Source organism: Rhipicephalus microplus, chromosome 7 (genome assembly GCF_043290135.1).
Source record: "Rhipicephalus microplus isolate Deutch F79 chromosome 7, USDA_Rmic, whole genome shotgun sequence".
In the NCBI taxonomy this organism is placed as follows: domain Eukaryota; kingdom Metazoa; phylum Arthropoda; class Arachnida; order Ixodida; family Ixodidae; genus Rhipicephalus; species Rhipicephalus microplus.
Window position 1 is genome coordinate 50,669,981 of NC_134706.1, and position 25,716 is coordinate 50,695,696.

The window sequence follows — 25,716 nt, forward strand, 5'->3', positions numbered from 1 at the left end:
GCTCTTGGAATTAGCCCGGCGATCGCCTCCCTAATTAACGGGACAATTAATCTGGCGTCCGCGACACAGGACCTTTGGTGCACAGTGTGTCCAAAGTAGTGAGAAAGAGCCTCGAGTTGTGATAGCGCTATCGGAACGATTTTGTGTGTTGTTCAGTGTTCTCGTGACCCAGTGCAGGGGAGTGTTCCGATAGACTGATTTAGGCAGATACTTTTTAGGTTTTATTTGCGAGACACAATGGATCTCGAAAAGTTGGTCGCTCTTGGTGAGAAGATGGGTCTTTCCGGCGCCGAACTACGGAAATGGGTAAGCCAGAAGGAGAAAGAGGCGGTGGAGAGAGAGAGGTTGGCAGCTGAGAGGGCCAAGGAAGAAAAAGCAGCTGAGTTGGAGAGATAGAGGTTGGCAGCTGAGAGGGCCAAGGAAGAAAAAGCAGCTGAGTTGGAGAGAGAGAGGTTGGCAGCTGTGAGAGAGAAGGAAGAAAGAGAGGCAAAGGAGCGACAGCTGAAGGAAGAAAGAGAGCAACAATTGAAGTTGGAATTGGAGAGAGAGAAGTTAGCAGCTGAAAGGGCGAGAGAAGAAAGAGAGGCAAAGGAGCGACAGCTGAAAGAAGAAAGAGAGGAAAGGGAACGGCAGCGGCAGCACGAGATGGAACTCGAGCGGCTCCGTTTGCAACAGCGAAGTGAACTTACCGTCCAAGCTAGAGTTGAAAGCAGCGAACGGGAAGACCACGGCTTCCGCTTGAACCCAAGCAAGCTGCTTGTAGCGTTTGATGAGAGGAAGGACGACCTTGACGCGTACCTTCACAGATTTGAGACGATTGTGAGGAGCCAGAATTGGCCAGAACATCAATGGGCAACTGCTTTGAGTACTTGCTTGAGTGGTGAAGCGCTCAGTGTGTACGGTAGGCTGACGCCTACCGATGCAGCCAACTATGCAAAGGTGAAAGCTGCTTTGCTGAAGCGAATTAGATTTACTGTAGGTTTCCGGGACAGATTTCGGACAGGAAAGCCAGCTGATGGTGAGACGGCTACGCAGTATGCCGCCCGACTTTGTCATTATTTCGACAGATGGATTGAACTTTCAGGGACAGCGCAGGAGTACGATGAACTTACAGAGCTCCTAATTAGAGAACAATTTCTCACTAGTTGCCACCCAAGCCTGTCGCTGTATTTGAAAGAGAGGAAGGTTGAGTCACTTGAAGGAATGCTTGAATTGGCTGATCAATTCTTGGAAGCGCAAGGTGGAACTAATTTGGCCAAAGTCAAGAAGGATTGTCCCGATGATTCGAAGAAATTGGCTCCCGAAGAAAAGAAGCGTGCACCGGAGAGCACTCCGCGTTGTTTTCTGTGTAACTGAGTGGGTCATCGCGCGAAAAACTGTCGAACGATCTTTACGAGCCCTACGGTAGTAAAATGTTTTAAGTGTGGTCAGACTGGGCACAAAGCAGACGCATGTCGAAACGGAGCGAGTCAAACTCAACAGGTATCTTGTGTGCAAGCGGCACCGAAATCCGGTGATAATGCCGTCACCGATGGATTCGTAGAGTTGAAAAATGGGGAGAAAATTCCTATTGTGGGTGCCGTAATGACAAAACAGTCAATCGGTGTTTCGAAGGGAATGCCAACGCTGCCTGGAAAAGTTGCGGACAAAAAGGTTACAGTGTTAAGAGATACCGGCAGCTCCACTGTTATCGTGCGGAAAAATTTGGTACCGGAAAATGAGTTAACAGGCAAAATGAAACCGGTTTGCCTAATTGACCGTACAGTTCGGATGCTTCCCGAAGTAGAAATCGAGGTTGAAACCCCGTACTTCAGCGGGAAGGTTACTGCTTTATGCATGACGACCCCCCTGTACGACCTTGTCATCGGAAACATCGACGGGGCGCGAGGACCGAATGATCCAGAATGTTTAGGAGAAGACCCTAAGATAGAGCCCTCGCCAACCCAGCGACCGCGAGATACAAGGGAGGAACCGCCCGTGACGGATCTCACTAGAGCCCAAGGTGAAGCCGCGGTACAAGGGACCGTGAATGAGAAGATCATCGAGTTGAATGAGTTCACGGGCCGAGCAACTGGACTTACGTCGGCACGACCTCATCCGACCGACAGTGTAAAGGAGACGGAGTTGGCCGGCCGGGCAAAATGTGGAAACATGATCAAGCTGGTAAATAAACAGACAGGACCCGTCGAATGTTATGACACGTTATAGGTGTCGGAAGTGACAACGATGGCTGAGACGCTGCCTCAGATACCGTCGTTGGAAGGGGCTCGCCGGAACAAAACAAGCAAAAACAATAAAAAGAGATCGAGAGAGCACCGCAAAAAAGGGCGCAAGCGCAGCTCGAAGTACTCAGGATACGTGTTGAGGTCAAATTCAAATGCGTTTGTCTGTGTTGAGCCTCAATGTGTTGTGTTTTGTTATCCTGTGTGACACTTGTGTGTCGAATGAGTCAAAATGTTTGTTACGGTGATGTGATGTATAGTATTGTATAATTGTTGTAATGAGAGAACTTTGTACATTTGTATTATTTTGAATGTGTGATGAAGTGTTGTAGTCGTGTACCTGTGGCTATATTTCATGTGTTGTGGAATTGAACTACAATGTACGATTGTATTGAGCGATCTATTGCGAATGTGAAGTGTCATGAGCGACGGTTTGTGTTACAGTCTTTCAGAGTGTGTGGTGACTTTTCGCGCTCGTTTGTGTGGTTTTGAATATTATGAGATAATATTCTTAAAGTGGAGGGCAGTGTCACAGAACGAGCGCTAAAAATGGGCGCGCCGCCTAATTCTTGCGATAACGCGCGAAAGAGGCGCCGCGAGGTCAAAAGAAAAAAGAAAACAAACATCCAAGGCTCCCCGGGGCGCGCGCTTCTCCCCGCGGAAGCGTGGCTTCGCCGACGAACCTCCTCACCCCACATCGGCGGCCCAGCAAGCACTCGATTTTTCTAGAAGGAAATAGGCGTGGTCATACCGAGCTGAGTCATCTGCCGCGGAGGGAGGGCATTCCAACTGTCTCGCCCTATTCCCAGCCTTCGCTGCGTATCGCGCCGAAGAAATGACGAGAACTCTCTGGAATGTCGTGCGGAAGGTATTTAACCGAGCAGCGGAGACGAGAGATCAGGAGAAGACGGAAATTAACGCCAGAGCGCGTAGGGATTCCGCCGTGTAGTCGGCGAAGGTTTTGTCCGTAGAGGCAAAGCAGGAGAAGAAGGTGATTTCCACCTGAGGGGTGACGACTCGAGCAACAGGCAAGAGTGTGTGTGTTTACCGCTATCGAGCGAAGACGCGTGGCAACAGCTGCGTGTGGGAAGCCGACGTGTTTCCGGCGGAGAAGTTTGAAGCTTGGAGAGTGGCCGATTGAAGACGCGAGGTTTCCTGGAAGAGAAACTTCGGCGAGGTTTCCTGGAAGAGAAACTTCAGGGGGCAGCGGAACGGCAACAACGCTGGACTTTGAGTGAGTGATTCTCGGAAGAGTATCATTCAGACTTTTGTTCCAAGGACTTCGGACTGAATAGGTTTTTTATCTCTTTAGTCTTTAAGTGTCTTGGTTGTTCAATGCATGCGACTGCATTGAAGTGTGTACTGTTGTCTGTGTCCGTTGTTCGAGTGTGGCTAATTGTACTGTGTAGTACGTTGTTAGATCAGTGGCATTTTGTACTCAGCTATTGTGGAGTGAGCATATTTGTGTATGGTTTTTTCTGATCTGCCATTATTGAGAATATAGTTTTGTTTTTTTATCAACTCGGCTCTGACTTGTTCTTTGGGCCACAACCGGCGTCCGCTGGCGCGCCAAAAAGGACCACTTCTAAATTGTCCACGCTTTTGTGGTGCGGTTCGGGGGGCCGATACTTCGGCTCTTGGAATTAGCCCGGCGATCGCCTCCCTAATTAACGAGACCGGTTTGACACCTACGTGCTTCCTAACTGACGACAACTTCTTGTTTAGCTCAGTGAATAAGGTACCCGTATGTAGTGCCGAAACGTCCAATCATCATCACATTCATCAGACATTGTCAGTGATCGCGTTTTATCTGAAAATGTTGTTCGGACCAGGAATGACTGATATGGGGGGTTTAACGTCTCAAAACCACCATATAATTATGAGAGACGCCGTACTGGAGGGCTCCGAAAATTTTGATCACCTGGGGTTCTTTAACGCGCACCCAAATCTGAGCACACGGGACTACAGCATTTTAGCCTCCATTGAAAATGCAGCCGCCGCAGCTGGGATTCGATCCTGCGGCCTGCGGGTCAGCAGTCGAGTACCTTAGCCACTAGACGACCACGGTGGGGCTCGAACCTAGAATACAGATGAAATGCACATCAAAGTCATGTTTTATTTCTATTTTCCTTCACAGAGTTGCTTTTTACGGCAATAGCTAGCCACTGAGCTTAGTCTGTACCATTGCATTTTTTGCACCTTATCACCTGCAAAACAAACAAGAAAAACAGGAATGTAAAACTGTTAGAGTTGATCTGACGTAGGCCCCTAGGCTTTTGGTTTCATTGAGCATCCTATGTAATTAAAAACTGAAGAAAGGCTCCCTAAAGCGCATACGAATAATAATCAGAGTAAAAACTTTTCTAACTTGCAAATTGATAGTTGAGTGATACGAAGATAACAGCGTCAGGTGCTATGATTTAAAGCTTCAAGTTCATTCTTGTCTATTGACATAAACTCGATCCAACTTCCTTGCAGTCTGGAAGTACATAGTTGCAGCATCAAGCTGCTTATCCGAAGGTTGTCGGTTCGATTCCTGGTCCCAATTCAATGTAGGTGAAAGGCTATACGAGGCGTTTCAGCTATAAAACACCAAGTAATAAAAAACTAAAAAAATGAGGGATACTCGTCTCCAGCTAAAACAGTATTGTTCTTAGCTGTATGTAGCAAGTCAGAATATTCGTTTTTGATCCACTAAGCACGGTATATAAGAAAGATTGCTTAATGAACGTCTTAAATATTGACTCTAGAATAAAATTTCAATACAAGACTTGTAGCTCTTGTCCAGAAATAAAAAAAAATTTCAAGTTACGGTAAGATACCAACGCTAGCAAATTTTTTCTAGGGTTTGTTTAAAGTGCGCGATCTTCAAAAATTACCACGTCATCGCCGCCTAATGCACGGTGCTTTTAGTGGCCTCAAATGTAAGTTGAACGAATTAGCGAAGGCCTCTCACGCAAGAAGGTTGCTTTAACAGGCTATCGGTGACAACGATGGACATTAGGTGATGGTCGGAAGGTACTAGTAAAAAAATGAAAAAGGGGGGGGGGGGATAGAAAAGAAGAAACGAAGACAATACTCTTTGACCAAAAAGCGGCTGCCACGTGCATGCGATACGAGACCGGAGGCAGCATTCGGCGCAGCGCAGACGTATTTTTTTTCGAGCCAACGATAAGCATGGTGCTGCCTTCAGTCTTGTATCGCATTGCACGTGGCGGCCGCTTTTTCGTCAAATTTTCATGTCTTGGTTTTTTCAACAAACCCTGGAAAAAACAAACCCTGGAACAAAATTAACCAGCGTTGTTATCTAACCATAACTTGAATATCACTTTTATTTCTTGATAAGAGCTACAAATCTTGTATTGAAATTTTGCTCTAGAATTATTATTCAAAACATTTCATTAAGATATCTTTGTTAACTACGGTGCTTGGCGGATAAAAATATTCTGGCGTGCTGCATACAGCAAAGGACAACACTCCGCTAGCTGGAGACGCGTAGTACTCATTTTTAATTTTTTATTGCTTGGTGCATTTTAGCAAAAACACGCTCTATGTTTCAGCGTACTCGGAAAAGAAAAGAATACAACCACCCGTTTGTATGCAGATTCCTCAGAAAGGAAGGCTCTAGGTCGAAAATTCGTCCTGGTCCGTGGTTTTAGGCTGGGACCATTGTCTTCACTGAGTGGTCGCTCTGCCAAATGGGCTAAACAGGAAGGTAGCAAATGACAGCGCGAAGGGCGAATTAATCCACAACTAGAAGCAAATTGCAAATGACAGATTGCAAATGAGTTCTGCGGAAATCCATACGGTGGCATAAGGGTTTCCGCAGAACTCATTTGCAATACTTCGGCCCAGGTGCTTTGAGTTGTGGATGAATTTGCCCTCGCACTGTCATTTGTTAGCTTCCTGGTTAGCTCGGTTGGAAGAGCGGCCACCCCGGAAAGGCTTTGGTCCCGGCTTCAAACCCCGGACCAGGACGGATTTTTCGGGAACCAAGACAATTTTCGTTCTGAAATATCAGTACGGATTTACTTGTGGCTTGCCTTGCAAAATGGTGGCTCTCTTCTTTCCCCCTTTTGATCCACCCGCCACCATGCGGGTTTCTGCAGAACTCATTTGCAATATTTGTGTCTGTCTTCGAGTTACCAATGAAATCGCTCCTACGCTGTCAATTTCTAGCTTCCTGGTTAGATTAGTTGGCAGAGCGACCTTCCGAAAAGGCGTTGGTCCCGGCTTCGAATCCCGGACCAGGACATATTTTTCGGACACTGGGAGGCATTTCTTTCTGAGATATCAGTACGGATTTTTTGTGTCTTCGTGCTACAAATGAGTAGTTGTCTTCTTTCCTTTTTTTAACCCACCAGTATCCTTGCGGGTTTTTGGAGAACTTGTCTGTAACGTCTGCGTACAGTTTGATGTCCATGCACGCTAAGGAACACCAAGTGTTTGTACTTTTTGGGGCTTTTCATTGCGATGTACCTAAACGTCGTGACGTAATTTTTTTTCACGTAATAAAAATTATATTAGCATTAAGGCCAAGGTAAACCTCTACTGACCTCCTAATTTGGAAAACTTCGTCATCTGCAGTGATTCAGTCTCGGAAGCGTGCAATTACAGCCGTGTTTTGATATTTCTATACGCAAAAAACTTGGAGCATCTCTGAGCTCTCCCTGAAGAGTGGACCGTTATAACACAGCTGGACCTCGTTAGTATTGACTTCTTAAGCACTGGCCTTTACTGTCTTTTCGGTAGAAGCCCAAATCATGCTGATATATATCGAACGCCTGTGTTCCTGTTCATTGGTACTGTCAAACTATCCTGAAATTTCCACTGCAAGTACTGTTGCGAGGTTACCACAATGAGATTAACAAACATTTCGCGATTAGCCGAGTTACCTGCAACACGTTGGTAAGGCGAAACCTGTGCCCCTGCACACGCTGTTGATGTTGATAAAAATAATTATGTTTGCGGTTTGTAACTGGTGGCTATGTCAACCAACCAACCAACCCTTGCGAGATTTGCATATTTTGACGACTTGTGTGGCTCTATGCTTATGCACCGCTTCGCTACATCTGTTGATGACTGTCGTGGCACAACTTAACATTCATGGGGTGTTTTTAATTCCCGAAGGTATATCGACCAGGTGCGTGGCTCTGTAAAAAAAATGTCTGCCTGCCATGCAGAATTCCTGAATTGTACGCTCATTCTAACTGGAGAATTTTTTGTTTCTTAACTTCTTTACTTCTTTACTTTCATATAGCTACAATTATTACTTGATTTTGATATGAAGAATTAAGCGTCTCAAAACCACCATATGTGTATGCCAGACACCGTAGTGGAGAGCTCCAGAAATTTTCACCACCTGGGGTTCTTTAACGTGCACCCAAATCTAAGCACACGGGCCTAAAACAATTGCGCTATCATCGTAAATGCAGCCGCCGTAGCCGGGATACGAACCCGTGACCTGGGGGTCAGCAGCCGAGTACCTTAACCACTAGGCCACCACGGTGGGGCGAAATTATTATTTTAGGACAACGCTTAAATTGCGGTCATAACCAACACCGACGCTGATGCTTCCATGAAACGAGCCGTCTGAAACTATCGCGTCAATGCCTCATGCTGGTTAGTGTTGCACTGTTTTGCCAATATCATGCATTAAACTTTGCGAGCAAACACGAAACTGGTTTTATTCGCTCACTCATGGACTGGGAGACTAAGCCTTACGTTACATCTGCCCTTTTTAAAGTTCTAAATATATCAGACTTAGTGGCGGCGAAATGGTCATGTTGAACCAAATCATTATCCTAATCTCGCAAATTAATTGCGGAATGCTTGTGCAGCGCTCACAAATGCGTGAGAATAGAGCTTGCGCATCGCACGGCATCTGGGCATCTGGTGGCTTAAAGATTTGTTTACAAAGTAATTAGAAACGGTTTCTTCTTCTTGTGACAAGTTTATACTGAGCAGCTAAGTGTACTGGGAAATTCAAACTATATTCGTTACGTAAATAATTGCCGGTAACACCGAGGAGTGAACGCGAAAGCAAGTATATATCCTTGCTTTCGCGTTCTGTGGGTATACTCACAGATTCCTTTGTGAAGCCGGCTGTATATCATTCCCCGAAAGAGAAATAAAGCTTTAGCAAACACACGCCCGGTCTTATGCAGGATGTTGCAGACGACACTTTTCACAATACCTTGTGGAAGTTTTTTGATGATTTTCTTCACGAACCACTGCGTTGAGCATATAAACAAATAAGCTTGTGTATTTTTCCACAACAAACATTTGCCCGAAGAATACTGGTGGTAGATGAAAGCCCAGATGTGTGACAGAGACACTGGTATGGATCACCTTTTTAATACTTTTCATAAACGTATTTATTTCTTGTGTCAGTGTTCATTTACTAATTTTCTGGATCGATTTGGATGCCCAGTGTACATTGCGCAGAGGGGAAGAATCACTATAAAGCTGGAACATTTAAAAACAATAGCAAGTAGCTAGTAAGCAAAATGCCAAATAGAGTTACACAATAACTCAAAATGAAATGATTGGAAACAAAAATAAGTGAGGCGCTCACATTACTCGTTATGACCATTTTTATTGAGAAAGATGCGATACATGAACCATTAACAAATACATGCTAAAGTATCTTGTTATTAAGTGTAACTACAACCGGATATCGCAGTAGTCTTCTCCTAACTAAAGGGGAGTGCTTGAGTACGACCACCATTTGACCAATTTCCATCAAAAAGCCTAGCTCTATTCAAAAATTTTGACCATTATAAACCCTACAGGAAACCGCAGCTTGCGGTATCGAGTCTTGGCTGCGGCGGCTGCATTTTCGATGGAGGCGATACTGCTGTTGGCCCGTGGGCTAGTCTTGGGGCCACGTAAAAGAACCCCAAGTGGCCGTAATTTTCGAAGCCTTCTGCTACTGCGTGTTTTGTAGTCATATGGTAGTTTTGTGGCGTTAAACCGCTCATATCAATGAATGAAAAACTAGCTCAAGAATCGGCGTAGGGCAAACAGGCACTGAGAGAGGACGCAGGTTGTATTTCATCAAGCGCGAATATTTCTTGCAGTCTTCCTTCCATGATTGTAAACTTCGCCACAGTTACTTCGACATGCGAAGTTAAGCACGAGTGAGGGACACTTCAAGTGCAAATCATCAACTGAATTTATTGAAAAAAAACAACAACTTGAAGGCCAGAAGACTTCCAGAAAAGGGAAAGCTCTTAAAAAAAACAGCTTGAAGATTAAACGACTCCCAGGAAAGTTGTTTCCCTTTCTTGAACATTTTATAATGTTTTTAAAATAAACTGAGTTGATAGTTTCTGCTTGTAAAGCTCACATCGCTTCGGGTCTTTCCCTAACATCTTGTTTCTTAGTAACTGTAGCGCAGTCTCTCAATAATAAAAAAAACGAGTTGCCCAAAACCTCACTTTGCTTCCTTCTGTGGCTTCCTACCAGCACGCTCTTGAACGGGCCCTGAAACGCCTTTTCAAGTAACCACGGAATGAATTCACTGGAAAAGCTTATTGCCTCACGAATTCAACACCGCGAAAATTTTAGGACTCCGTCTAGTGCGAGTGCACTTACAAAGGTTTGTAGCATGTTGCTATTGCATTCTCTCTTCTCTCGTCCTGACGAAAGTGCTGGAAGCTAGGAAAAATAGATGGCAGAGCCACAGAAAACCTTAAACACTTCTTTTTTTTCTTTGAATGCGCCGTTTTTTCAGTGTGATCGCGCGTGCACGCGTGGACAAGTAGCGGCCTCCCGCGGTGATCTCTGTAACGAGCGAACACGCCATGTTCAAATCAGCCAATGGCTGATAGATGTGTAATTCACGTGATATGTTTGGGCATATTCAGTGATTTGTCGAGAGAAGAGAAGGCAAGTTTTGTTGATTCGATAATTTATTGTGACTTCCAGGCCACGTGCTGGGCTGTAATATTTGGCTAGTGTGTTGTCGGGAGCCTCTACTACAGATCGACAGCGTTTTCTGACCATGCTCAAAAAGTGTTGCAGGGCCCCTTTAAGCACAGGCAACCATCGTTCAGTTAGGCCGGGGCTGAAACTTGGGCATAGCCCCATTTCACCCCTTCCATCTGAGACACAGTTTTCGCAATCCAGGGTAAAAAAAAATGTTTGTTCTGAACTTTGAAAAAACACCACCAAGATGGCACACAAAAGGAAGCGACAAGTTTTCTTACTGCGCCCCTTCTTCCAACGTTCAAAACATACCAACTAGTCTGGATTATTACTCTATATCTCTTCTTTCCATTCATCTGGATTTCACAAAGTTACAGTGTAGAGCAAGCGATCACTGTTATCACTGCGTAAAGTCGCCTTATTTGCCTGTGACGGCTGACCTGCACTTGTAGCCGATTCACAGTACGTTCAAAGGCACAAAGCGGCTTCGGCGACCACTGATGCACAGTCTGCCTTTTCCTCGCTGGCAGACCTCTTTCGAAGAACCGTGAACTGAAGAACATGTAGTCATTGAGACGTAAGTATGAGCGCTAAAATTATTTCAAACAAGTATCATTGGCATCTTGATTTGGATGAGTATGGCTTCGCAGTCACCATAAATATTTATTGTTTTTCATGCCACAAAATGATTTTAAATAGCGTGGTGCAACTGGTTCAGTGGCATCACGTGTAACTCTAAGCGTTATAAAGAGGCTTCATTAGCAGTGCCGTCTGTAACTTCCCCGACGTCAAAGATATATTTATGTTCCTCGCATTTTGGGATCTCGATGCAATGGCTGGTCTTTTCGTCCCTGTTTTCGTCGTTGCGAAGCAAGGTCACATCGCCATTTCTTCTTTCTTTTTCAATCTACAATAAAAATAAAATGCGGAACTCGGTTAGTCACTCGTAAACCATATCTACAGTGTAGCTAGCTGTAGATGGGCACTTAGAGACATCAAGGAGGAAAATTGTACGACTGTTGATCTCTTTGCTTGGCGGCATAGTCGTGCTTTCAACACACCCTTTGGGTGAACTCGTGTGAGATGTGCATGAGAGAAAAAATCTGGCTCTGAATGTCAAGCTGCAACAACTCGCTGAAGCATCTCCACCCACATTGCGGTCTGTCTGCTACACGCCACATGCGCATCTAAAGGCCGCTAAATCACGCCGAGTTCAAAGACGAGACAGTGCTTCTTTGCCTTCTATACTCCTCCTACAAACGCTATGTCCTCCTGACCATGTGTTTCTTCATATAAAGCGTGGATTATCAGCGCTAAACCATGAGCCAGTCAAGATTTTGTGCTTTTTGTCCGCACCATTCCATCTCCCCTTGCATGGTCGCAAACACAAAACACAAAGTTAATTCAGTTGATCACGCACAACAGTTATGCTAAACAAGGCAGAATGGGCGTGCGAATGCACGGCCAAAGAGGGTACACGACAATACACAACAGATATCTCTCGTGTACCGACCAATCTAGAGCTTAATTCATCCTATAACATCACCTAAACCAACTGCTAGCGTCACGACGTCTGTCACCCGTACGGGATACGCTGGGAGAAGATGGGGTCTTTTAACATGTTACGGAAATACGGTATTCTTCATACGGTAAGCCCGTGCGGTATGGCTCCTGCTTTCCAGGGACAGTGCGTACACCGTACGACAAATTCCTCGTTAACTATGCATAGGCTGACAGGCCACAACGAGATGTGACAACACCAAAGTGATATTAAATGCGAAACAGCCTATAATCGAGATTGATGCGGTCTGCCTGACCACCCGCACTGCACACGAGCAACAGCTGGTCCAAGCACAGCCGAAACGCACTCACACGCTAGTGAGGTCATGCCTGTGTAAGGGACAGGCATGACGCTCGCTAAAACTTTGTAAACCCAAGGAGGTAACGCCCGGCGAGTATAACGTAGCAACCCTGTCTTGTCAGATAGTGCTCAATGTACATGCCAATGGCTGCTAATGGGGAATGAGAGACAGGAGAATTCGGCTTTTACTTTCTTGCGGCTTGCGCTTCAAACCTTCTTCCCACTTTTAACCACCTTGAGTATACTACCTCACCCTATTCATGGCACTGCGGCTCAACGCTCGCTAAACCTGTCTAAAATCAAGGAGGTTACGCCCAGCGAGTATAACGTAGCAACCCTTTCTTGTCAGGCAGTGCTCAATTTATATGCCAATGGCTGCTAATGAGGAATGAGAGACAGAAGAATTCGGCTTTTAGTTAACGCGCACGCTAAGAATTTTTTATTGCTCAACAACGCACAGGAGAAATCTCCCACTGGCACCACCTTGCAGGTCAAAACGTAAGACTGGTTACACACTACGACTACGACCACGACTACGAGGGACGAACGGGTGCCGCTATTAGGAGCTTCGCCCCTAAAAGAAAGCTCTCGCCGCACAGGAGCGACAGAAAGGATAGAGAAGAGATAGGAAACATGGGGGCCAAAGTTAGAGTACGAGGACGGCGCGCCACTCGGTGAGAGCTACACTGCGTCGGGAGGTTGTGGACGGCGGGCCGATCGGCAAGGGCTACGCTGGCGTCAGACATCGCGGGCCACACAATCGTTCAGGAAGCCATCCAGCAAGCGAGACCCGCTGAAACGCGATAGTGCATTCGGGCCTGCTTATGTGGCTGTACAAGAGGCTGTGGCCTCTGCCCCTTACACTTTCAGGAATAACGTGATGGCATCGGGGAACGAGATTCTGCAGACGAGCGATGAACGCACGTGCTCCCACGTGGCGTGGCAATGAACCCGTGCGGCATGTCCCAACAAGAGTTTCGGCCGACTAACAGCAACAAAAACTACAATTTTTCGTGTGATTCCTTTGCAAGAACGCGTTAACATCGGGCAAGGTGACCGTGATGAAAGCAACTTTCAATCGACCCTTGCTGTGCTTCGAATGCTACTCATGGTAACCTCCAGTGGGAGAAGGTGCAATTTTTAACGCGAACTTATTGTATGCCGGGGTGCACCACGACTTTAGTGACTCAAGTCGGGATGAAGATGTATGACTAAGCGTTTAGGTGGATGCATCTACGTTAAGCGCTGCCATAGTTGTCAAACACCAATACATATTCTGGCAGCTCTCATATGTCAATCTGCAGTAAACATTAAACTACTTTTATAAAGGCACGTTTTACTATCGTATTTAAGCGATTTCTGTGGTGGAGAAATCAACCATGTTTTTTAAAGACTTTTGTGTTATTGAAACCCTCACTAATAAAAGGTGAACGAATGGGAGAGGAACAGCAGTGTAGCGATATAGTGCCGTATTTGCGTACCATATTTCCGTAACGCGCTAAATTACCCTAATAATGCGCTTCTTTTTTGTATATTTAGGAGTTGTATAGGGGGCCCCTTAAGCTGTGTGAATTGAAATGTTAGAACCAAAAATTAGCTAGCTCAGGCTTACTCAGGCTCAGATGGAGCCGTCAGTCTGAGTCAGCGTTGGGTGGGTGCGGGTAAGTGATTTCTCGGTGAACTTGAATCCGAGTGAGACCGGTTGAAGGAAATTCTCGTTAGTGTGAGTCCGAGTGAGTACGGCGCAAAGTAAATTGTACAGGGGAGCCTGAGTGAGTTCTACGAGTTATGATGACCTATGCTGTGCAGCCATTTTTTTCATAATACACAGAAAAAGGAATCCATCAGAAATAATGCGGTCGCATAAAGTCGGAATAACTTTTTTGCATGGCTTTGTTCTCGTTTGCGTAGATATGAAGTTACTAGAATTTTTCACCTTCATTTTTATTCAGACAAGCTAGAACTCACCTGAAGCATTTCGCCAAGAAAGTTGAAACGCCTCCACAGATTCAGAAAAAGAGGACTTGTGAGACACAAGTTGTCTTTACAGTGTTGAGCTCCACCTGACCGTATCAGAAAAGAAGAAGTTTTGCATGTTTTTTTTTTCACAGCCAACCACGTTTCGTTGACAAAGAAGGAAACACATTAGCTCGCTAAGACAAATTTTGTCCGTATAGATTACAAATGTTGTATGACTATTTACACGGTCTATCTCATTTAAGTGTGCAGTTTAAGTTCATCACACACCAGATGAGAAGAGTGGTGTCATATATTACGCCGCAAAAATACCGTAAAAACCCGCGTATCCCGCGTATAGTTCGGACCCGCGTATAGTTCGAGGTGTAACTCGGGGATAGCAAATGCGAGAAAAAACATTTTCACGCGAATATTGTTCGAAGAAAACAGAAAAAAATGCATTTATTTACACACTTGCATGCGCACGCACGCGCGCGCACGATTAGTCGTCGTCTTCGTCTGACACACTGTCTTCCGAATCTCCCTTGTTCGAAATGTCCTCCCACAGCACCTCATCCTCCGTGCCATCAAGTGCGTTTGAGATGGAGCACTTCTTGAAGGCACGGCAAACGAGCGCCTCGGGAATGCGGGCCCACGCCTCGGCGATCCACGAGCCGCCAGTTCTCGTTCCACGTCTGGAAATGCTCCATTTTTCGGTTCCCGGAAACTTTTTCTCTTGCCCGCAGCATGCAAAAAGGGCTTCCTTCTGCTTCCGCCAACCGCGAATGCTCCGCTCATTCACGCCGAACTGCCGCTCCGCGGCACAATTGCCGATGGTTTCGGCAGCAGAAATAACTTTCCTCTTAAAGGCAGCCGAGTACTGCCTGCGCGGTCCCGACATGGCTTAAAATCACGGAAGTAAAATCGTGGCCGTCGTGATGTGCGCCAAGTGATTGCAATGGCCGCTGTTGCTCGCCTGATGCACGCCTGTACCTGTAGGTCTCCAGGACTAACGCCGCTCACGCTACCACGCCACCTAACGTAGAAGTGCGCAGATACCTGATAATGATGATAGCACCAACCAATGCCGAAACCAAAACTGAATTCGGGTTGAAACTTTTTTTGGGATCCGCATATAGTACGGGGCTGAAATTTCGCACCCTAAATTTTAGAAAAAAACCCCGGGCTATACGCGGGTTTTTACGGTAACATTGTCTAGTCAGGCGAAAGAGAAATATTACGAAAAGCGGTATGACAGTGATAGTGTAACCATGGCTGAATAGCACTGATGTTTGCTAGCCAATAGCATAAAAAAGTTCCGTTTCGAGTGTTTAGTTCTTGCGTACTTCGTCTTTTTCTTCTACCTTAACGTGTATATGTTGTATATATGATATGCACAATGCCTTGTTTCAAAGGGCCTCAAACAAAATCACCTCCTACTCACCTGTAAAAATACTCAGTACGGTTCCGAGTATCATTGTCAGTAAGGCACCAATGAATGAGCTCCAAAAGAACGAGAGCTGATACAGGGGAAAGACCTCGGACCTGTGAATCGATATTTTGATGAAAAGAAGCTGCAGGAATTTCCTTATGAGGGCCATACGAACACATGTACAACTACCACAGGACTCAATTCAAAGCCTTGGTAGAGAATTTTCGTGGCCATTTTAAAGGTAATATTCTGGCTGCTATACTACTGGCTGTACTTCATCTCATGTTTTCGGTTTAAAAGAAGATTTTTTTTGCAATGGTAATTACATGACAGTGCTCAGTTACTCTTCTGACTACACATAGTTTGTCCAAAAGTTTCTAAATTTTCATTTTAAAGTGAGAGATTCTAAGATAAAAACTGTGCAATGTACGCAGTGACATTTTGACGCTCCCATGACAATTTTTTGAACTTGCTGTATACGAAAACTGGCATAATAGTGTCTGAACGCAAGACGCACGTAAATGGGATGTAACATGGCAGTTATGAAATTGCATTTTAGGTGCGTTATAAACTAGATATATACCCCAACCACACTTCATCTCATAAGTATTTTCCAATAAAAATAGCAAGTCGCAACATAAAAATTATGGAACGAAAGTGAGAAGTCAATGAATAGGTTGACACGATCTCGGCGTAACTGCATCATTTTGATTAACTTGGTAAATGCTAAAGTTGGAATGATTGATTGATATGTGGGGTTTAACGTCCCAAAACCACCATATCATTATGAGGGACGCCGTAGTGGAGGGCTCCGGAAATTTTGACCACCTGGGGTTTTTTAACGTGCAACCAAATCTTAGCACACGGGCCTACAACATTTCCGCCTCCATCAGAAATGCAGCCGCAGCAGCCGGGATTTGATCCCGCGACATGCCGGTCAGCAGCCGAGTACCTTAGCCACTAGACCACCGTGGCGGGGCTCAAAAGTTGGAATGACATAGCTATGATGAACAAACCCAAAAGGTCATGCAGGATATATAGAGGAATAACCATCTATGCATGCATCGCAAAGATCTGATAATGCCCGACTAGTCATAACATGAATGTTTTGATTTTTCTAAAATTCAAGCACTTCGTAGCATGCCGCTCCACGCTAACCTAATCGCATTGAATCGGTTACCATTGTCTGTGGTATCTGTTTTTTTGTATCTTTCATTAGCAGCGCTCACACTTGTTCTATACTAAAGTGCGAAAAATATAGGGTCGCTGCTTTTACTTTTTTCTCGTCACTATTGTGCAGACTTTTTTTGTTGAAAAACCGTGACTAAGTGCCGGAATGCTCTTCCATGTGTTTATTTCCATGTATATTCCATGTATATTTTTGTTCTAGTCTATAAGTTTCTAACGTAACCATTATGTAAGCGGAACAGCCGTCGCCACACATTCATACCAATTGCTCCCTATACATTTCATATGAAGTAAGAGTACCTTTTGTTGTGATTTTTGTGCCTAATTTCTGAGTCACAAAACATCGACTGATACCACGTACCATGACAATCGATATCACATGAAGCATGACCATGAAAGGTTGCTATGTTGCAAGTTTTTCTTGAGTGAAACGTTACGACGTGGCGCTAAAGATGTACACAAATTTACGCACAGGCATACGTTAAACAGCTGCATACGTTTTGTAAGACCAGTTGTTTACAGTTGCGTAATCCTGTGAACAGAACGTGGGTATTACCTACAACAGATGCGGTATGCTGACATATATTGCTTGAGCTTGCGAGGATGGTACGCCTGGAGACTAGTACATAAATCAACTTCAGCAGATCGCGCCGAACTAATATTGACGTTAAGCCGACGTAACGGCTGTTTTAAATGATTGCATATGAAATGTTTATAAAATTAGATAGCCAGCAGTGCAACCACAACTGGCGTTTCGTGAACATTATGATCTATTTGAAAAGTAGCTGCGAGACCTGGTGGGGATCTTTGGTAGAATACTTGATTCCAGCACTGAATGCTGGGTTTCGATCCCTTCTGGGACCACGACATTTATTATTTTCATTCCTCGGGTAAACACTGTCAATGACAGCTTTTTTCTTAGCACTGATGTGTTCAATTTCATACTTATTCACGCCTTTTCTCACCATTTCTGGGTGATGCAAACTAGCAATAACAAGTGATGACTGCCCGCATACCCGTAGCATATACCCGCCCACGGATTTGTGCCACTCGTCTGGTGAAGAGGGTCTGACGACGCACGCGACATGATTGAGATAGTATTCATGTCATGACCACTGTTTCATATTCCTCAAACCGTCTTGCCCCTAATAGTATTTTAGGTTTACGCTTAGGGGGTGATTACGAGAGCACCTAAACGTGCGCGGATAGATATATAGATAGATAGATAGATAGATAGATAGATAGATAGATAGATAGATAGATAGATAGATAGATAGATAGATAGATAGATAGATAGATAGATAGATAGATAGATAGATAGATAGATAGATAGATAGATAGATAGATAGATAGATAGACGGACAGACGGACAGATAGACGGACGGACGGACAGACAGACGGACGGACGGACAGAGAGACGGACGGATAGACGGATAGATGGACAGACGTATAGATGGACCGACGGATAGATGGACAGACGGATAGATAGACGGACAGATGAACAGACGGATAGATAGACGGACAGATGGACAGACGGATAGATAGACGGACAGATGGACAGACGGATAGATAGACGGACAGATGGACAGACGGATAGATGGATAGGTAGATGCTCAAAGTGCCCGAAATGGTTCGTATTTAGAAACCTAAGCTATGGCTTAGGGCCAACAAAGTTACCTAACGGCTACAATCAATTTTTAGAGTTTCACTCGTAGACACATTTTCAAGCGTTTACCCACCTGCTTGTGAACAAAGAATGTGTAATGCCTCCATAAGTTTCATTGTCGTTGGTACTATTCAGAGTAGCAGGACAACGATCAAGTGTACCCACAAACGCCGGTTCTGGCGCCTCGGTGAAAAAGCTCTTCCCAACTGCGTGCCACAACTGAAGCAAACAGACTACCAAGCTTGACCAAGAAGCGCTCTGTAAAAAAATGAATAGATAGTATAAATAAGCAAGTGTTTTTCATTGATGTCACATCTAGATATATTGTTTTGATATTCCATGAATCATGTTGATACTCCTGTTATATCTTATACTGCTATTTTGCACTTGTGGTCCGTTCCTGATACTCGGATCACCACAACGCGTATGCGTCCATGACTATTTTTTTTTTTCGTTTGCATACCTTCCACATTATTGGCGCCCACGTGATCACATTTTTAGACATTGCTGGAACAGCATACGCGATCAGCACCAATGACGCGAGCCTGTTCAATCCCATGCAGCACGAAGGTCACTGCCGAATATCTCCCGTTTAACCCATCATATGCCAGCTGAATCAGTTTTATCTCAGCGAACTCCTTAATTTCGTCTCTCTATCTAACTTTCGACGTTCCTCTACAGCATTTCTCATTCCTTGGCAACCACGTAGGCCTCACATTGAAATAACAGTGGCTAAGATTGCGCAATGATGCTTTTGTGGCTCTTTGTTCACGTCAGACTCGCTTCGAAAGGTGGAAGTGGTATACCTACTTTTGCATTGACCCACGGTGAAGATATAGCGAGCAGTATGAGCCCAGCGAATGGACCCGAGGCCGATGCATAAAGGGACAGGAATAACTGCGCGAAAAGAATTAGGTTTCGTCACCCCTCAGTTCGGAATATGGTACAACAGGTAGTAATACGTAGACGTTACCTACCCTCGTGGCCGTACCCATCATTGGAACTATGACGGCAAACATGGTCATTATGGTTCCACTTGCGAACGCTGCGCAAACAACAATCATCTTCATAATAGTACTACATGGCGATTCCTTTGAGAAATGAATTCCTTATCAACTTTTATAAAGCAGGACGAAGGTTAACAGACAGACAGAAATGTGTAAGTCGTCTGAAAACAAAGGAATGCTTAGTATCTCACATTTGATTTCCATCCTGAAACTCTAATTAGGGCATTTGCATGTTTCGTGAGACAGACAGTGCGTTTACTCTAAGAATGAACTGCTGTCGTCATGCACCCACACATAATTTTACTCGCACATAGAAAAAATCTATGACGCATGGGAATATATTTTTCCTATTGGGCTTTACGCGCAACCTAAGATGCAACCTTGCAACCTCGGTGCAAAAATACGCTTAGAGTGTACATGCTACTGCTGAAGAAAAAAAAAGTCTTCATATACTACGTTTGCAAACCATCATCAAGTCACTGTGAAGAAGAAAATTGCATGATACTGGCCAATTCAAAACTTGCGCGCTCCCTAACACGTAAGGACATAAAAGTAAATTTAAAGATATGCTGTACGTTTGCTTTCCGGCATTTTGCGGAAGAATAACGGGCACATGCAGACTACGAGAAGAAAGTAAAAATAAGGCGTGCGAAAAAAAGGAGTCCGAAAAAGAACTGCTGGCTTCTTTATCACCCAGCTTTACGAAGTAGCCGATCTAACTAAGACGTTTATATTCCCCAACGGGTGCCCATAATGGTCAGTGTGCTCTCAACATACATGAACAAAAAAAAAACATTCCACAGATCCCACGTACCTCGGAATCGACGTTATGCGAAGCATGCGGAGGAAAGGTTACCTACCGTGTTGCATTTTTTTTTATTGAGCGACACGTCATGAATGACTCTAAGTATATGTGCAAATGTTGCACGCATAGACAGAGGTTGAGGACTTGCAGATGCTCATATAACCAGTTGTTCGCACTTGCGCAACGATGCCAAGTAGAACACATGTAATAGCAAGACGAGAAACTGATATGAAGCACTGATGCTCGCGAGGATGCTAGCCCTGGACACTGCTATATAAATCAACTTCACCGCATGGCAACTAACCAGAATTGACGTTAACGCGACGTGACGGCTGTATCAAAGGAGTACATATGTAATGTTTATAAAATTGGGTAGTCTGCAATGCAACCACCATGGATGTTTCACGAAGATTAGCGTCTATTTGAAAAGTAGCTCCGAGACCTGGTGTAGCTCTGTGGTAAAATGCTTCATTGCCACGCAGAATGCTTGGGTTCGATTCTAGCGGGGACCCTGAAATTTATTCTTTGCACTCGTCGGGTCGACGCTACCGATGTCGGGTATCCCTTAACGCTCGCGCGTTAAAATTGTCCCTGTGTGTCCTCGTCCTTCCTGGGTAGACACTAACTGTCAGTCACCTGTCGCACATACCCGCACACCAGTGGCACATACCCACATGTAGTAGTAGTAGTATTATTATTAGTACTTTTATTTACAGTAAGCCGGATACAGAGCTCACTGCAGGGGCAAAGGGCTAAAGGCGAACAGCCTGACAAAGGCCCTTGTTCCTCCGCAGTCTGTGACAGTGCAAAGCTTAGACATCAGCACTTACAAACAATATATATATTCAATACATTGGTTTCAAGGAACCTGCAATTGTACGCACAAAATTCAAACATAAATAGCATAAGAAGTTTACATAACAAATTTTAAGAATTAGAGGTCACTCTCGTAAAAATTCACAACTAAACGATATCAATGAAACAACTCAAAAACAGACACAAAATGCATGCGGATACGATGAATTGCGCTGTATACACTCGTATATTTGACATAGAAATTTATGAACAATTTAAGCATTTGCAGAGGCATGAGACTCCATTACGTAGTTTCGATAGTGTAGACCAGTGGTTATGAATAAGTTCTTTATTTGTTTCTTGAAAGTCGCACTACTAGCCCTAAAGTTCAATTGATCTGCAAGGGTATTTAAAACCTGAGGTACCTGGTAAGCAACACTTTGTTTTCCATGCATGGTTCTTGTTCTAGGAGCTCGTTTCTTTTGTTCTCGCAGACTGTAGTGTGGTCTTTCGGTGCAACTTTCTTCATATAGCTTAGTCTTTTGTATTACCTGAAGCAATTTAAAATAATATAATTGATCAATTCTGAGTATGGAATGTTTAATGAATAGTGAAGCAGTGCGCAAGTCTTGTAGGTTCCCCCTGTATTTTTCAAAGCAGCGCAATATTTTCTTTTGTATAGTTATTAACTTATGGTAATTCCCTTGTGATGTCGTTCCCCAGACTAACATCCCATAAGTTACTTTAGAATGGAAGAGTGCATAGTACATACTTATTTTTAACCTCAATGGGATTAAGTGCATTGTTCTAAAAAAACAACCAACTATTCGCGCTAATGCGGTGATCAGATGATTTACATGTGTGTTTCAGTTTAATTCTTCCTAAAACCATACACCAAGAAACTTTTGTTCCCTAACATGTGCGATGCAATTTCCTTCGAATTTTACAGCTATGTTACTAATAGGTTTGTTTATAGGTCGGAATATCATATAGGTTGTTTTTTTTTGCATTCAAGCGCAGTCTATTTTGCCTTAACCAATTTGAAAGATTGCTTAGATAATTATTTACTCTGACCTCCAGTGATATTAGATTGTCTGATGAAAAGAAAACATCCGTATCGTCAGCGTACATTATAAGTTCAGGAGAATGAGGTATATCGACAATATCATTTATATAGGCAAGGAACAATAATGGCCCCAGTATAGACCCTTGGGGGACTCCTTGGTTTAATTTTATCTTTGCAGAAATAGTGTTATTCAGTTGTACATATTGATAACGATCTTCCAGGTAACTTTTAAGCATTTGTAATGCAACTCCACGCACCCCATAACTTGATAACTTATGAATCAATGATTTGAATTGTATGGAGTCAATTGCCTTTTGAAGATGGAGGAAGAGCCCTCGATGTGGGTATGTGAAGCTGTCTAAAGGGAAGTGTTTGACGATGTACGCGACAATATTGTCACATTATTCATGTTTTAACCAGCACATTACATTCGTCAAGCCATTTTACCCTCCCATTATAATTTTGGTTCACGCCAAATTAAGGGGGTGAGCACGAGAGTGCCCAAACGTAAGCGGCTAAAAGATAGATAGATAGATAGATAGATAGATAGATAGATAGATAGATATATAGATAGATAGATAGATAGATAGATAGATAGATAGATAGATAGATAGGTAGATAGATAGATAGATAGATAGATAGATAGATAGATAGATAGATAGATAGATAGATAGATAGATAGATAGATAGATAGATAGATAGATAGATAGATAGATAGATAGATAGATAGATAGATAGATAGATAGATAGATAGATAGATAGATAGATAGATAGATAGATAGATAGATAGATAGATACGCTCAAAGTCACCGAAGTTCGCCAAGAAATGCTTCGCACGTAAAACCTACATGGCACCAATAGACAGACACACAATGAACCTTAATCGATCCTGAGGAGTTATACTCACAGCACTCCCTAACGGGGGCTATTGTAATTGCTGGCCACGCCCACCTAGAGAAGAAAACGCCATCACGCTCCGTCCTTTTCTGGGCCCTCTGGATAGCCTGGGATTGCTTTCGGTGTACTACACAGTTTTTTTTATTCTGATATGAATCAACAAGAGAAGTGGTGAATTCTTCTTAGTTTCGCACATACGGGCTTTTTCACACAGGCGCACTTGTATTACCAGTGCTTGCTTTCCCCGATAGGTGGTGAAACCCCTAGCTACCCTGTTGACGAGTGTAGTTGTATTATGATGAGCTGCATTGCATGCCCATGTGCAGCGAAATGCACTCGACTGTTGCTAGCGCTCTTATTCACCATGCACCACCAGTTACGGTGAAATTTTATTGTTCTTGTAAAGGCTTCCAGTAGGTCCCACAGCGACACTGTACTGGTTGCTTTCTTCAGTTTATCTATCATGCCACCGAGGGTACTGATCATGATTAAGGATTTTTTTGCTCAATCTTCTGCGCAACTACTGTATTCGTTCACATAGCTTTAGCGCTTCAACAGGTTAGCAGGCGTACACAACTGACTAACGGGGCTACATCTGATGTAAATCCGAATTTGGACGTCCGTAACACGCTCACAACTCAAGAAATGTGCAAGCATAGGTTAGCGGCAAAAAAATTACGTTGCGATAGTTTTCGAGTGTCGCCACGTAACAATGTTTAATCTTGAAGAACTGAAAAACTAACTTCTTGATTTCATAGAAGTAATCCAACTTGTCGACGTAACTTCGACACGATTATGACTTCATTGATATGAACTTGAACTGTAATGATGCAGCGGACCTCTGCTGCACCATCTTCGTAGCTGACCACTCTGATATTGCTTGCATTGAAAGTGGCCTGTCGTCAAGACTGGCCAACGCTGTCGCTAGCGATGGCGTTCACTAGTTAACGCAACGGAAAGTGACGACAACGACAGCTTGGTCATGGCCGCGCTTAGGGCAACCTGCCCTGCTTTTCTAAAAGAACGATGTATTGTTTGTGACTTACCTAATAATCGCATGACGTTTACTGCAGCGCGTTCGCTGAACTTGAAGTACAACCCAAATACGTCGATGTAAAATGTCGCTGCATGCGCGTTCACTATGGAGGACACAGTGCTGCATGAAACATCAAAGTTTTGGGAAAACAGCACAGCACCACCTTTAAGCTTCGGGTCTCTCTCCCTTCTGTTTTTCACATTGTTTTTTTTTGCGTCCAGCACGTTTGCGTTACACCTATGAATTCGCAGTCTTTATTACAAAAGTTATTGAATACATACTAGCAATCAGTTTTCAATTCGAGAAAAAAGTCAGTGAACAGCTGTCTTTGTAAAAAAATCTACTTTCTCAAATTTTTATTGGACTGATCCACTTGTGCACCTCACTGTACGACTTCCTCGTTGACTCTAAGTTATCTAACAAGTATGTATGTTCATAGTCTACCGTAGAAATGCAGAACAAACCCCAAACACAGTATTTCTTTCATTCCGCTGAATCGCAAATACAAGATGTTATCGAAGTAGCGAAGATGCCCATAGTATTAAGCTGACCTGTGGGAGCGATTGAGAATAGTTTCGTACTTTAGTTATAATACTCTCTTTGTGGAGCGACCACTACATTCAGTGCCCATGCTGAAATTCATGTAAATACGTGCATCGATAGGTTAATATCTTGCGCGAACTGTACACTCCAAACGAATCAGTCATAGGGCCTGTATGTCTTTTATAACAATCCGAAGCCTGAGACAAGTGACCTCGAAGAACGAAAACAACAAACAGAAAAGACGTGGCCTCGGCAAACGCTTTTCGACGTCTCTGTTATTGCATCGCTTGTTGATATATTTTCTGTGCCAATTTATTTCAGCTAGTTAACCTCGAATTTGAATCACTGCTACCTCAATTTTATTTGGCTCTAGACATCACAATAAAATACAAATATGTTTATTATATTTTACCACAGTTCTAAAGAAACTGAGAAGTAATAGCCCCTGATAGTGGGAGTTTTATAAATTTTACACCCTGCAAACAGGTTCCACCATCTGTCCTGAAGAAAATGTTTTCATGACCTCGATTGCCGCATTTCAAAGTGCCAAGTGGCGTGCATATTTAAAAACAGCTGCAGCCACTGTTTGTCGTTTGGCGCGCAATGTATGTATGTATTCTGTTTTTTTTAACACCTGGCAGCGCTTCAAAGCATCACATCCCGTTCAGCTGTAGTACCAGCTGTTTATGAGTGCGAACGTATAGCACCTAATTCAGCTTCTGACAGTATCTGAGCCATATGTTTAAAAAACTTTGACTGGCAAGTTCGTCACCCTTCACAAAGCAGGCACACTTATCTGTTTTATTTAGGGCCCGCGTGCTGAGATTTAGGTGCACATTAAAAACCCCAGGTGGTAGAAATTTGCGAAGCCCTCCACTACGGCGTCTCTCGTATTCATATGGAGTTTGGGTGACGTAAAACCCGTGAAGTTATTATAATATTATTATTATTTTTATGACTATATTATTATATTATTATTATTACTATAATAATAATAATAACAATTATTATTATTATTATTATTATTATTATTATTATTATTATTATTATTATTATTATTATTATTATTATTATTATTATTATTATTATTATTATTATTATTATTATTTAGGTGGAGGCTGAACACTCGATCCCCGTTTGCTTTGATGTAGGTGCACGTTAAAAAACGCAGGTGGTTGAAATTTCTAGAGCTCTCCACTAAGCAGTCTCGCATAATCATCTTCTGTTTTTAGGACGTAAGCGCACCTATAGATCAAAGCAGGTGGGCTTCTAGCATTTCATCTCCATTGAAAGACGAGTGCTGGGGCAGG

At 43.6% G+C, this 25,716-nt stretch overlaps 2 long non-coding RNA genes across 2 annotated transcripts in view; one reads left to right on the plus strand and one right to left on the minus strand.

Annotated features, from left to right (window-relative positions):
- The window catches only part of LOC142767455 (uncharacterized), a 326,266-nt gene that overhangs the window by 49,375 nt on the left and 251,175 nt on the right, over positions 1-25,716 (plus strand). The window lies entirely within an intron of this gene.
- On the minus strand, positions 19,082-23,968 carry LOC142766927 (uncharacterized). The gene is made up of 3 exons (XR_012884665.1): positions 23,874-23,968; positions 19,235-19,302; positions 19,082-19,154 (listed from the first exon to the last, which is right to left on the minus strand). It is a non-coding gene; the product is annotated as an uncharacterized LOC142766927 (long non-coding RNA).